This window comes from Bactrocera oleae, chromosome X (genome assembly GCF_042242935.1).
Source record: "Bactrocera oleae isolate idBacOlea1 chromosome X, idBacOlea1, whole genome shotgun sequence".
NCBI lineage: Eukaryota > Metazoa > Arthropoda > Insecta > Diptera > Tephritidae > Bactrocera > Bactrocera oleae.
Genome location: NC_091541.1, coordinates 31,711,758 through 31,725,354, shown reverse-complemented (window position 1 = coordinate 31,725,354; position 13,597 = coordinate 31,711,758).

Here is a 13,597-nt window from a genome sequence, read left to right as displayed (position 1 = left end):
GGACACTATCTCAGAAAAGATGGGGAGTGAAATAACAGAAAACAAGATTTTATCTAATAATATTAACAACGTAGAAGACGAGGAAGACTCAATTGCAACAATGCACTCAGCTGAAGAAGAGTTAGGTGACCATTTTTATATTAAGGATGAAATAGTCAACAAATACAAGATTCAAATTATATTAACAAATAATAAGATAGAAGAAATGAAAATGCTACATGGAAAGAGAATCATTTTTGTATCGGAATATGATTTTAACACGATGGGTGATATATTTAGAAAATATATATCAAAAGGAAAAGTAGGAATATTCTCGGACATATCGGAAAGGAAATATAATATCGTTCAGGAAAAACTAATAGAGATGTTCTCCAATGATAATCAGATAGAATTTATAAAATGCACTATGAGAGCACAAGATATAGAAACGGATGTTGAAGCAGTAAAACAAATTTCATTATATCATACCAGAGAAAGCATGCATTCGGGAATACAAGAAACCTACAATCAATTAAAAACTAAAATTTATTATCCGAAGTTACTAGAAATGATACATTTAGTGATCAATCAATGCGAAATATGCCAAGAACTCAAATATGATAGGAAGCCGATCAGAGCAAAATTTCTACAAACGGAGACGCCATCAAAAAGTAACGAAATTATTCACATTGATACCTACGTAATAAAGCGTTTCCATTTTCTTACCATTATAGATACATTTTCAAAATATGGTGTAGCATATCCATTAAATGATAGAAATCACATTACTATTATAGAACAATTAGAAGATTACTTTACAAAAATTGGTAAACCCAAAAAAATAATTGCTGACAACGAATTTAAGGCAATACGAATAAAAGAATTCCTGCAAATGAAAATGTAGAATTACATCCGACCAAACCGAATAGTCACACAGGCAACGCAGACATAGAAAGATTCCATAATACTATAGCATAATAGTATAGAGTTTAGAATTCTATACAAATTAGAGAAAGGTTTATCTATTAAACAATTAATTCAAAAATCTATTAGGAATTATAATCACAGATTTCATTCGACAATAAAGTGTACGCCGTATGAAGTACATAATAACAAAGTTAGTCAAGAGACAATAAAAAAGAATATAGAGTTAATGAAAAATAAAAGTATCACAAAACTTAATGAGAATAGAGAATATTATACTGAAAACAGAAAGGAAGGATTTATAAAAAATTATAAAGCAGCTAGGCATAAGGAAGAACCAAAATATAGCAAAGAAAAATTAAAAAATATACATTCTTGTAATATTAAAAAACCATTAAAATTTACAGATTGTCAGTAACATATTGATAATAATGGGAGCAATGAATTTGACGGTAGGAACCATGACGATAACTGAATTTACAGACACAAAAGGATTTGTAGATTTACAGACTAGAACTCAGGATATTGTAAAAGAAACGGACATCGTGATACATATAATCGATATTAAGAAAATAGAAAACATCATTGATATTATAACAGATAACGTAATACTAATGAAAACAAAAAACAAAGACTTATTGCAAACCGAACTGTTGGATGTTAGGAATAAACTTATAACATTGATACCCAGGAATAATAGATCAAAGAGAGGACTAGTAAATGCAATAGGTAGTATGTCAAAATGGTTATTTGGGACAATGGACGACTCAGACAGACAAGACATGCAGAACCATCTCTTAAATGTTAACGAAACAATTAATCAACAAATTATAATTAATAATTATTTTAATACGGCCTTTGAACAAATAGAAAATATTGTAAAAAAAGATAGGAAAAGAATTGAAAATGAATTTAATTCAATAAATAAAATTTTAGATGATGAATACGAAGAAAATATGTATTTGACAGAATTAACAAAAGTTAATTTGTTAAAAAATAAAATAGAACATTTACAAGACAACATTGTATCTGCTAAATACGGGATAATACACCCTAGTATCTTAACAAATAATGAAATAATAAAATACAATATTGATTTTAACAAATTAAAATATTTACAACTTGGAACAGCAACATTTAATAATACTTGTTTAATATTGGGTATCAAAATTCCTAAGTCTTTTATATCAGTAAAAATTAGATATGTAATACCTATACCTAATAAAAAGTACGAGGGAATAGATGATAAGATAGATCAAATATTTGAATATGAAAATAACATATATAAATATGAGGAAAGTAAATATTTAAAAGAATTGAAACCTAGTAAACATTGCATAATAAAAGGAAATTGTAAACTTACTAAAAATAAGGAACTTGAAATAATACCCTTAGATACTAATGTTATAGTTATTAAAAATGCTTTGAATCTAACAATTAACCAAACCTGTAAAGAAGATCAAATTGTAATAAACGGAAATTATGTTATATCATACAATAACTGTACAATGAAAATTAACGACTATTACTTTTATAATTTTATTGAAAAAGATAACGAAAACATTGTCAATATCAAATATGGAAATATACACAAATTCATTAAAAAATTCACATTAGAAGATATTGTAGAAGAAAGTAAAAATCATAGTTGAAATATTTTTCATTTAAAACTCCACAGCAAACTGTCATATGCAAGTAACTTAATTATATTGGTTCTAATAATAATACTAATTTACATTATTGGAGTTTACTCCTTAAGAATCGATTTTCATATATAAGGCGCCCAGTATGAGAAAAGTCCGAGTCACGTTTTTGATGCGCACCTTTAGTGTGCAACTTTCTAATTTAGCTGTGAGTGTATTGAGACGTACATAGGATATGCTGTATAGGCGACTATACCTATATACTATATGTTATTGGGCTTGTTTGTTTCTATCAGTGTCGATGTATTTATAATATATTGCTATTTTTGTTATAAATATCAATAATTAACATTGTAATTGTGAAGTTATAATTTTTTTTATCATTATACTGGCTAAAGTGAACTAAAAGTATTTCGAAATATTTATGGCAAAAAGGGGTGTAGATAATATTGCCGGAACATCTGACGAAAACGTGGGTGCAAGGTACGTTATAATTTATGTATTATATGCATGGGCATGTGCGATTTGTATTTATTAAATATTCAATAACTATTGATAAAGTTCATATAAATATATATTTGAGAACAACACATAAAATTAGATATTTAATCCCATATGAATTATCAAGCGCATCCACGTAAAATAGACAATTTCTAACCTAACAAAAAATTATTTTTTCGATGTCAATAAATTCCTCCAAGTTACTATGATTTATTTTCTAAATAATTTTTAAATATTAATAATTCAAGTCAATAATTCGATACTATGTGAAAAATCTACAATATTTCTCGCTATAATAATGTTTTTCTGAAAAATTAATCTTAAATTAATTAATTGAAATTAATCTTAAAATTAAATTTAATAAAAAATTCAAATTAAAAATTAAAATTAAAAATAAAAATTAAAATTAAAAATTAAAATTAGTCTTAAAATTAATCTTAAATAAATTTTCTGAAAAATTAAATTTAATCTGAAAAATCAACAATATTTCATGATTATAAAATTTTCTTTTGGAAAGTTATTTCTTAGCATATTTAAATAATTTTCATGTACTATTTATTATTGTACGTTAAAAATTTAGTGAGATAATTACCTTTTTACAACTATATTTTGGTTAAAATTTTTCTAATTATGCATTTATAAATTTTCTAATTTTTTAAAAAAATTTTTTACTAGGAGAAAATCAAAACCACCTCCAAAAACTCCAGCCGAGAGACAACGAATTTGCAGATTGAAAAAAAAAAACGCATTAATGACGCAATCAAAACCACCTCCAAAAACTACAGCCGAGAGACAGCAAACCTACGTATTGAAAAAAAACGCATTAATGAAGGAAGCACAAAAGATTCTGACAACCAACCAACCCTCAGGGTCCGTCGCACCCGTGATTGCTGTACAGTTGCCACCATCAAGTCCTGAAAGTGTCAAGGTGTCAAGTAAAAGACGGAATGAACGTCCATCAGAAGTTAACTTTGATGAAATCCTTCAACTTCCAAGCCAACCTATACTGTCTTCACATTTGCCAAATAGTGAAATACAAGTATTAAATCAGCCAATCGAAAATAGAGATGTTGATGCGTCAATGCAATCGCAAAATCTTCATGACAGTGATTATAGCGTGTATGCAGAGTCAGACATTGAAGATGAACAAATTGATGATGAAGACGATTTAAATTTGGAGGATATTGTGCTACCAGAAGAGAATCCAAGCCATTCGTATAATGGCTATCGTGCGCATCAATCAGCGCATAAACTATTTCACAAGATGTTTGTGAAAAATCCTTTTGGTCATGTCTGCAAAATTTGTGATCGCCTATGGTTTTTAAACGATCTGAAACCTTGCCATCCTGATTATGAAAATCTACTCAAACAAATAACGGTAGGTCAAAAATTTTATTTTTTTAAAATTGTTATTTATTTAATACCTTATTAATTCTTATCATATGATATTTTTCTGTTTAGACATTTACCGACGTGGCTGATGTCAAGGTGTGTAAGACTTGTAGTGTCAATATTAAAAAACACAAGATTCCGTTGTTGTCAACCTTTAATGGTTTCAAATATCCAGAAAGACCAGCGGACTTACCAGAATTAGACATCATCACTGAAACATTTATATCACCATGGCTTCCTTTTATGCAGATACGTAGATTGCGGCATTTCAACGGCCAGTTCGCAATAACCGGACAAATAATCAATGTACCTGTGTCAGTTAACAATATGATAAACCTTTTACCCCGACCACTCGATGGCCGGGAAGAAGATTTTTGTATTAATGTACACATCAAAAAAAAGCTTATTCACCGAACAAGTTATCTTCATGGACTAGTTAAAAGATCTGTCATCAAACAATGGTTAACCTATTTGGTTCAGACACCTTTATATAGACATTATGATATCAAAATAGATGATTCTTGGTTCACAACTGATGATAATGTTATAATTGATTACACTGAATTTGCAGATAATATAATACCTGTTGACCCTGACTCTGTACAAACCCGAAGACATATTGATGACTTCAGTGAACACATTGAAATTGATGGTAGTGTTGTAGCCCAACAGCAAACGCTTATGTTGAATGAAGATAAATTTTTTCACATCGCTCCAGGTGAAAACAAAATTCCTATGAGTTTACTGTTCGATACACATGCAGAGGAATTGTCGTTCCCAGCTATTTACTTAGGACAATTCCGTGTATTCCGGGAAGGCATTACAGTGACACCGTTTATGATGGCAACCAGTGAATTACGTCGTTGTGATAGGCGGGGAGTGACACCGAATAAACTTCTTTATACTGCGATGAAAATATTGCGACTGAGAGTTTGTGATGGTTTAAAAATTGGGTTCAAACATATCGGCACGGATACCAATATTTCTAAAGAGCAAGTTCTCTCTGAAGAATATATAAATACCTGTTTAGAGAGCAACTTAGCTTTTTTGAAATCAATTCCTAATTCTGCAGCTTATTGGTCTGCACGTAAGCGGGATTTGTTTGCAATGATGCGCCAGTTGGGTAAACCAACGATGTTTTTGACTATCAGCGCTAATGAAATAGGATGGCCGCATCTTTTAAAACTTCTGCATAAACTCAAGAATAACGGTGAAATACTGACGGATGAACAGATTGAAGGGCAATGAAGATGCCGTAAGTTGCGCAATTTACTTCAACAAGTTGGTCAATGTCATAATGTTAATTTTACAATCGAAGAAAGTAAGTTCATTTGGAAAATATAGAGTTCATAATTACTTCAAACGCATTGAATTCCAACATAGGGGTAGTCCACACGCCCATATATTATATTATTGTGGTTGGATAATGCACCTAAAGATGCGTTAGGAGAAAATTATCAAGAAGCAATTGCCTTAATTAATGCTCTGTGAATTCATCAGAAGCATCTGAACACATCAAACTACAAACTCATAAGCATACTTTCACGTGCTTTAAAAATACACGCGCAAATGCTCGGAACTGTCGATTCGAGGCGCCTTTCTTGCCTATTCGTGAAACAACGATTCTTATACCTTTGGAGAGTGAAAATCCAGAGTTGAAGAATCTAAAATTACAGTACCAAAATATACGGAAAAACTTAGAAGATAATAATTACGATAATTTTGAAGAATTTTATCAAGCTAATGACATAGATGAGAATTACATGAACATTATTCGAGCTGGAATCAATCGACCGTGAGTATTTATAAAAAGGCAACCTTCTGAAAAATGGCATAATTGTTTCAATCCTTTCATTCTCAGTGTGGTTGGGTCCAATATGGATTTTCAATTCATCACTGAAGAATATTCATGCGCCCAGTACGTCGTTGATTACATTAATAAAACGAACAGAGGAATTAGTGACTTACAACAGAAACTCGTTGATATTATGAACGAGTATCCAGACTTTGATATTATTTCTGCAACTAAAAAACTCAGCGTCAACGTACTCAATAGTGTCGAAATGTCTAGTCAAGAAGCTGCGTGGTTTTTATTACGAGAACCCATGTCCAAAGCGTCGGTAGCTGTTCAATATATACCTACTTATTGGCCACAACACCGAGAGCGAATTAGGAAAACTCTAAAGGAATTAGCACAACTTGATGATGACGACACACGCATTTGGAAGGAGAATTGGTTTGACAAATACGAAAAAAGACCAGTTGAACTTGATCACGTTACTCTAGCCCAGTTTGTTTCCCGGTATAATGTTACTGCTAAAGGCATTGTAAAACTACGGAAGTTTCCAAAAATTTTTAGGTATAGAAATTATGACATGGGGAAGGAATTGTCGGAATACAAAAGAGAAATGGTTACTCTGCATATTCCGTTTAGGATTGAAGAAACTGATATTCTAGCAGACATGAGATTTTTACGCATATTTGAAGAAAATCAAGCCGTCATAATGGAAAGAAGACAAGAATTTGGATCTAATTTAGACATTGCCAAAACCATAGAAATTTGTTCTCGGTTATGTCGGGAAGAAATTGAGCTCAATGATTCACAGGATCATCGGAATCAAGTTTATGTCGAGGAAGATCCGTATCAACTTCTTCTTCAAGATCCTCATTCAAGGGTTAATAATGACGTGGTATCAGCGACGATGAATAAGCTCGGTGCGATATGGAAAAAGAAAGAAAATTTGATGGAGACTCAAGATTTTCTCGAATTGATGACAAAAACAAATGCGAAGCAGTACGAGTTAGCACAACATGTTATATGGTTGTTAACTTCTCCCAATCCAATCCCGTTACAGCTTTTTTTAACTGGTCCTGCTGGATGTGGAAAAACATTCCTAATAAAACTTATCATGGAAATCTGTAATCGGCTCACTGATACGGATGGTTACTGCAATGCTTATCTTGCATGTGCATCGACAGGAAAGGCTGCAGTTGCTATAGGAGGCACGACTGTTAATACTGCTTTCAAAATCACTCTTTCGGGATTTCAAACACCATTATCAAACGAGGTTAAAGGATTATATAGATCTTTATTCAAGTTCGTTAAAATGATATTAATTGATGAAATCAGCATGATTGGGGCTGAAATGTTAGAGCGTATTGATCTCAGATTGAAAGAAATAACTGGTAATTTTGATGCTGCTTTTGGTGGATTACACATAATTTTTATCGGTGATTTGAGACAAATGTCCCCTGTAAGAGCTACTCCTATTTGGAAACAAAAAGTTCAACAAATTGATGGTCGGCAATTATGGAGAGGAATAACTTTTTTTGAATTGATCGAAGTTATGCGACAAGAAAACTCTGAATTTTCATCACTATTGACAAATGTCGGTAATGGAGATCAATTAAATACACAACAGTTGGCTATGATTGAGTCAAGGTTATTTATTACTTTTCGGTTAGAAATTAATTTCGTTGTAGATAAGCCATATATGATAACAACCAACATCGACGTCGCTGATGGCTTGGCCAATGGAGCGGTCGGTAAACTTTCGTATGTTGAGTTGGATCCTCAAAATAAAGTACTGCGAGTTTGGCTTCTATTTCCAAAAGGTGTTGGTGTTAAAGCTCGCGGGAAAGTGGCTGGTTATGCAAACTCAAAAGGACTCAGTAGAGAATTCGTTCCTATTAACCGTAGATCTGCAACGGTGCCTCTCAATCGAAATAAATCGATTCATGCCAAAAGAAATCATTTCCCACTCAAACCGGTTTGCGCCTTGACCATTCACAAGTCAGAAGGAGGAACATTTGATGAAATTGTATACAAATACCAGAAGACACATTCGCAATCTTTGGTCTACGTAGCCTTATCCAGGGTCACGTCACAAGAAGGCCTTCACATTGTTCCTGCTAATAACATTCAACATTTCTATCATGGTAGACGACTTACTTAATAAAATAAATGAAGGAAACATGATTCTCTTCTTGTTCAATTGCCAAAGTCTCCGAGCACATGCACGTGATCTCCGTGGTAACATTATACAAAAAGCAGATATTTTAATATTATCAGAAACATGGCTTCGCAACGAGGAATCCGTTGAAATTGAAAATTTCAGATGTATATCCCAATATCGACGTCCTGACATTAATCGAGGAGGCGGGGTCAATATTTATCACAATCTTAATGATTTACATCATGTGCTTACTGGCAATAATGATACTTTCGTAAGGAATGTCCAGCACAACAGTCAAACACAGTCTCCATTGGGAGATATATCTGCTGCGAGATGTACTTTGCCTAACGGTAATCACATTGTTATAGTTTCGATTTACATTTCTGTTAATCAAAAGATTAATGATGTAATAGATTTCATTCATGAGGCATTATTGTCTTATACAGAAGGTGGATCGAAACTACTTAGGAAAGAATACCATTTACTGCCGCTCGTACTAAGTGGCGATTTTAATGTCGATCTTAGCAAAGATGATGGATTGACATTAATACAATTTTTAAAATCTGAATTGAATTTAGATATTGTTTCTGATAGAACAATGGGGACAACGAGGTATGGTACAACCATTGATGCGGTATTTTCAAGATTCGTGAACCACGTATCTACCAACGTCCATGTATCTTATTTTAGTTACCATAAACCACTTGTCACGGTTATTAATAATGAAGACATTGTTGATTAAATTAATATTTAAAAAAAAATCACAATAGTCAGAGTAATAATTACCTAATTTAACAACATTCCTAATTAAATATTTGTGCACATCTGAAATTTACTATTGTAAAAAGTTTAATGTAAAATATTTCGCCGATTAATTATAATTAATGTATATAAAATGAATAAATTTATATTTATATATGAATATTATTTTCTTCATTAATTTGTAAATTTACCCTTTCATATGATATTAATCTTTTTTCAGTTGAATAAACTTTTAAATAAATAAAAGAATTCAGGAGAATTTCAATCTAAAGGAGGAGGTAGTTACATATGGAAATTATAACAAATCAGCAATTAGCGATATTGACCAATTTATTAACAGCATAACAAGCATAATGTAAACTAAAACCAACATCCGGCATATTTAAAAAACTTGTTGAAAATAATATAAAACAAAATTGAAGAATTAACTAAAATTCCCAGAACCAATGAATGAGTACTGTATAAACAGAAAATGAATAAATTAATAAATTGTTGTATAAGCATAATTGTAATGGTTAAGTAAGTTAGTCAAGTAAGCAGAACGTAAAAGTAGAAAGCTAAGTATTTTTAATAATTGTATTAGTTTTCTTTGTGAATGAAAAACTGAAATAAAGCAGTCTTAATTTTGCACCTTAGCTGGCTGGTTGGCCTTTGCCATAAGCTCTCGTTAGTATTTTTTTTAAAAGAAAAAGAGAGAAGAGCAAAATTCCAGAAATATACAATCCCGCACTAGGGAATCAAGCTCAGGGCGTTCCCAACGCCTTCAAGACCAGAGAGAACGACAACAGACTACAAGAGCTAGAGTTCGCACTCGAGTTGTAGCTCACAGTAACAGATCGGCTTTTAGATACGAACCACAGATTGATTATGCTCAACAGTCTTCTGTCCAAATCGGCGACATGAATAAGATTTGCCCTAATTGTTTTGCCAAAAAATGGATCGATGAAACTAATGGCATGTGCTGTGCTTCTGGAAAAGTTTGTGTCCCCAATATTCAAGAACCACCACAGCCAATAAAAAATCTTTTGACAAATAATCATTCGCTATCTAGACATTTCCTAACCAACATCCGTAAGTGCAATAGTCTTTTTCAAATGACTTCGTTTGGAGCGAAAGAAATAAGAGAAGATAATTTTATGCCAACTTTTAAAATAGAGGGCCAGGTATATCATCTTATTGGTAGCCTTTTACCACCATCAGGCAAAAATCCACAATGCTTACAGATATATTTTATTTCAGACGCAGATCAGCTATCGTTAAGGGCAAACATAGCTCCAACGCTTAAAATAGACTTAATTAACGAACTACAGACCGCACTGAAAAGCCACAACGTATATATACGAAGCTTTAAACAAAATATTGAACGCAACTCTTCGGATAATTTAAAGCTAATTATTCATTCCGACCGCCCACCGCAGACTGCTTACCCGGGTAGATACAATTCTCCAGCTGTAAACGAGGTAGCTGTTTTCTTGGTTGACGAAGAAAAAGGCCCCAGAGATATAGTGCTGCACGGAGAAGAGACGGCCAACTTAAAAGGGTTTCCGAGTTACACCGATCGTATGATCCTCTACAGTAACCCTTAATGTTCGTTAAAGGAGAAGACGGTTATTATTTAACCATTCCACAGGAAGGTACAGCGCGTAACAAAATTGTGACATGCATGCAATTTTATGCATTCAGGTTGATGGTTAGAGCTAACAGTTTTAATCCTTTACATTATTACAGGGACTTATTTAGTCAATATATTGTCGATATGATGGCAAAAATGATATCGGAACGATTGAATTACATATGTCGTAACCAACAGAGACTAAGGTCTGAAGAATACATTCATCTCAGAGATGCTTTAAATCAAGACGGAAATGTTGACCCATCAAATATCAGTCAGTGCATAATCTTACCGTCTTCATTTACAGGTTCTCCGCGCTACCTGCATGAAAAAACCCAAGACGCGATGACGTATGTCCGAAACTAGGGGAGACCAGACTTATTTGTCACGTTTACGTGCAATCCTGAATGGCCTGAAATTAAAGCGGAACTACTATCTGGTCAGCGATCTTTCGATCGTCACGACATCATTTCAAGGGTGTTTCACTTAAAAATTAAGAAATTCATAAAATTATTCAATAAAGATGAAATATTCAGCAAAGTGAAATGTTACATGGCGAGTGTTGAGTGGCAGAAGCGAGGTTTACCACACTGTCATATGCTTTTTTGGCTAGAGACAAAAATCCAACCAGACGAAATTGATAGGGTCATAGTTGCAGAACTTCCCAACCAACAAAACGATCCAATATTGTACGATATCGTAACTAAAAATATGGTGCACGGACCATGCGGAGAACATAACTTAACAGCACCATGTGTGAAAAATGGCATTTGCACAAAAAAATACCCGCGACGTTTGGTCAACGAAACTCAAACCGGAGATGACGGATATCTAGTATATCGTCGTCGTATTGCTGCAAGTGGAGGACAGAGTGCATCGCTCAATATCAGAGGCAGTAGTTTCACAATAGATAATAGCTGGATTGTCCCTTATTCTCCACTTTTGTGCAGGACGTTCAATGCTCACATAAATGTAGAGTACTGTCACTCAGTTCAAGCTATCAAATACATTTGTAAATATATAAATAAAGGATCAAGCTACATTTGGCGTCAGAAAACCAAATGATGAAGTGGATAACTACGTGAATGGCCGGTACATAAGTACTTCCGAAGCTGTCTGGCGAATATTGGAATTTCCAATCCACGAACGCCATCCTACAGTCTTGCAGTTTGCTGTCCACTTAGAAAATGGCCAAAGGGTGTATTTTACCGCCGAAACGGCTGAACAAGTGGCTCAAAATCCGCGTAAAACAACTTTGCTGGCTTTTTTTGAGCTATGTAATGAAGATGAATTCGCAGAAACACTTCTTCTCAATGTTCACAACAACTGAGAGAATTGTTTGTAGTCATACTTTTATTTTGTAAGCCATCGGAACCATTAAAATTATGGGACATTTTTAAAGACGATTTATGTCAAGATATTAGACACAGAATCAGACAGCAAAATCTTAACTTCACGTTACCATACAATGCGGAAATTTACAACCAAGGTTTGATACAAATAGAAAATAAACTGATGCAATTAAATGACAAAAGCCTAAGTGACTATGGATTACCATGTTCAATTCGTACAGAAAGTAATGGAGCAGAGACAATAACTAATCACTTTGACCGCTTTTGTAAATGAAAACCTGCCAAAATTAGTCCCTGATCAAAAATATGCTTTTCAAACTATCATCGATAGCGTCATTAATGACAAAAGAAAAGTTTTCTTTTTGGATGCACCCGGTGGAACAGGAAAGACGTTTCTTGCTAATTTGATACTTGCTAAGATAAGAGAATCGGGAAAGATAGCAATAGCAGTTGCTTCCTCAGGAATTGCTGCAACTCTCTTGACAGATGAAAAAACAGCCCATTCTACTTTTAAACTTCCGCTATCCGTAAATCTAGAGCAACAATCTACATGTTCTATCCGCAAAAATGGGCCTCTTGGTAAATTACTACAAGACGCCTCATTGATTATGTGGGACGAATGCACGATGAGCCATAGACCACGTATAGAGGCCGTGAACAGAACCTTACAGGATCTAAGGAACTCCTCTGCAGTCATGGGCGGGATTACTTTTGCTTTTGCGCGATGAGCCATAGAGCACGTATAGAGGCCGTCAACAGAACCTTACAGGATCTAAGGAACTCCTCTGCAGTCATGGGCGGGATTACTTTTGCTTTTGCGGGAGATTTTCGACAAACTCTCCCCGTTATTAACAGAGGTACGCGAGCAGATATCATCAAGGCATGCTTGAAATCGTCACCATTATGGGCTTCAATTGAAACATTAAAATTACGAACGAATATGAGAGCTCATGTTCATAGAATCACTGATAGCGATTTCCCACAACAACTAATAAAACTTGGAGAAGGAATCTTTCCCACTCCAAATTTAAGCGGTGATTGTGACATTCTTCTGGATGAGTCTCTAGGTCAAATACTCCATAATTTAGAAAACTTAATAGATGCTATTTACCCTGATATCGACAATTTGCATGAGAAAGATTTTCATTGGCTATGTTCTAGGGCTATAGTGTCACCTAAGAATGATACTGTTAATGAAATAAACAATCTAATAGTTAAAAAAGTCCCCGGCCAAATAAAAATATACAAATCGATCGACACTGTGACTAATATCAAAGACGCAGTCCATTATCCACAGGAATTTTTAAATTCGTTGAACCCTTCTGGACTGCCACCACATGCGTTGTCGTTAAAAATCGGAATCCCAATAATGCTTTTAAGAAATTTAAGCCCTCCGAACATGTGTAATGGGACGAGGCTGCTTATTAAAGAGTTAAAGGATAATTTAATTGTAGCAACTATTATCACTGGCCCAGC